This window comes from Corvus brachyrhynchos, unplaced genomic scaffold, assembly GCF_000691975.1.
Source record: "Corvus brachyrhynchos isolate BGI_N302 unplaced genomic scaffold, ASM69197v1 scaffold45, whole genome shotgun sequence".
Taxonomy (NCBI): domain Eukaryota; kingdom Metazoa; phylum Chordata; class Aves; order Passeriformes; family Corvidae; genus Corvus; species Corvus brachyrhynchos.
Genome location: NW_008238361.1, coordinates 440,305 through 442,805, shown reverse-complemented (window position 1 = coordinate 442,805; position 2,501 = coordinate 440,305).

Sequence of the window (2,501 nt, the reverse complement as noted above, 5' to 3'; positions counted from 1 at the left end):
GTCCTGGGAGCTGAAGGGGGCTCCTGCCCACTCCCCGTGTGCAGCACTGCGTGTCCCACTGCAGACAGGCAGAGGTTTATGTGCTCCAGATCTGCCCTGTGCTTTATCTGACAGAGATTAATGCTCTGTGCCTGTAATTTAAATCACAATTAAGGTATTTTAGAATATCTCTTCATACACTCTGCAGACCAGTGCAAGCTCTGCTGACATAGGAGGCTCTTTTGCCCTCCAGTGCAGGATGCTGGAGAGGCCTGCCTTCCACTGCAGGGCTTTTCTTCTGATCCCAACCTTTCCACACAAGGAAAATGCACATTATTATTGCATATTAGAAATGCAGCGTAGCTAGAACAGCTCTTGCATCAAGCAGTGAGACAGTACCACCACTCGCAGGCTAAGGAAGGAACTGGGCTGTCCTGACCCCTGTGCTCTGGTACCTGCACAGAGCCCGCTGGCCACCCACAGGACCCCCCAGCCCAGCAAGGGGGCCCAGCACAGAGATGCTCTGGCTGAGCATCTCCTCTGGCAGCACGGCCAGCAGTGCTGTCCCACCCCGCCCTGCCCCAAGGTATGCACACCTGAGCACGGTGGTTTTAAACCTTAAAAATCTTGGTGAAGCATGGAGGTGCCAGATCCCTTACTTGCATCAAGGTCCTTGGTCCTCAGAGTTGCTGAGAAAGGCAGAGATATGTTTTGAAGGCTGCAAAAAAACACTTTGATTTTCATGTGATTATTTTTCACCCCTATCATGCTTCCCCCACCTGTCTCCAGCTCCATGGTCTCTGCCTGCCCCGTGCTGGCCCAGTGCCTGGGGGCTCAGGCTCCCATGTTGGTGGAGCAGGACAGCAGGTCAGGGAGGGATGCAGGACAAACTCTACCCCTCTAGCCTCCCTGGAGGAGAAAGAGAAAGGGCATGGGGACAGAAATAAGATAAATACAGGGAAAAGGAAAGGAATTGTTTGAAAAAGGAAAAAATCTAGACTTCAAGCCTGCTTGGTTTACCTGGGTGCAGGGAAGAGGGAGGAAAGGCAGAGATGCTTTCGCCAGGGTCTTCCATGTATCTCCACAGGGCACTGAAATGCAGAGCCAGCACCAGCAGAACTAAGTGCCTCCTCTGGAACCAGCATTTATTCCCTTTAGCTGTTTCCATCTCAATAAAGTTGGATAAAGTAGGGTCTGGATGCTTCACTTTGAAATAGTGGGGCCAGCATAAGTCTGCCCTTGCATGGAAGCCCCTAATCCCCCATGGAGTGCAGGAAAGTGTCTGAACAGCCGTGAGCTCAGATCCTGACAAATCCAGCACATGAGGTGATGCAGCAGCTACCATCAAGACCTCCACGCTGCCAGGGCCAAGGACCAGCTCATGCTCCAGCTGTGGGCACTCCATCAATGTGGGGCACATGGGTAGGACAGCTTTGGGGGGCACAGGGCTGGGGCTCAGCCACCCAAACCCCCATGTTTCCTGATGAGAAATTGTTCCTTGTCCTGTTTCTGAGACATGATCGGGCTTGACAAACAGCATGGCTTTATGAACTGTGCTCAGGCCTTGCGTCATTTGCCTTATCGCGGCCGAAATCTCCTCCCAGCCCTCCCTCCTGCCTGCACCCACAGGCACCAGCAGTTACAACAGGCACCTACAAGTCCAAGGAGCGAAAGTCTAAAGGATAAAAATACCCATGTAAGAAAAAGGAAACAAAAAAGGGAAAAAAAAACCAGGCACCATCTGGATTCCAAGCCTGGAGAGCAGAGAAGCACTGGGCAAGAAGGGAGCAAGCAGAGAGGGGCTTGCTTGCAGGTTCCAAGAGCTGGGGAGCACTGCTGATTCGGTGTCTTCTCCCACCACAGCCAGTCTCTGGAGCCACATCCCTGCTCTGTCTCAGCAAACTGGGCATTTACACAAACCTCTGTGGGTACTCCCAGCAGGCAAGAGCTCACCCATCCCTGTGGGGTGGGAAGGGAACAAAAAGCAGCATGGAGGAAGGCAAGGGGGAACCTACCCCAGAGTGGATGGGAGGTCCCTGTTGCCAAGCTGCCTCACTGTTCATTTCCTTCTCACTTCAATTCCATCCTGCTTGGAGGCAGAAAAGGAACCCAGCCTTGGGAGAAGCAAGATGCCAGAAGCAACATTTTCTGCTGAAGTGGATCCGTGTGGGGCCAGGGAAGGAGTCTGTCCAGGATGGGCAGCAGCAAACCATGTGGAGCCAGGCAGAGCCAGGGCAGGATCCCTGCTCCTGCAGAAAACCAACACCAATCCCAGCCAGAAACTTGGTTTAAACTCAAGCAGAGCCCTTTTCCCAAGGCATGTGTGGGGCCAGCCTGGTGCTCCTTGAACCTGCAAGGGCAGACGTGTGTGGCTGTCACCCTTGTGTCCTCACCCCCTGGGCAGCCCAGCAGGGCAGGATGCCCAGAGCGTGGGCACAGACCCCCCACCTGCCCTGGCAGCACTGGGGCAGAGCAGGCAGATCCCCTGCCTGTTCCCAGGGCGAATCCCACCTGCCATGGGA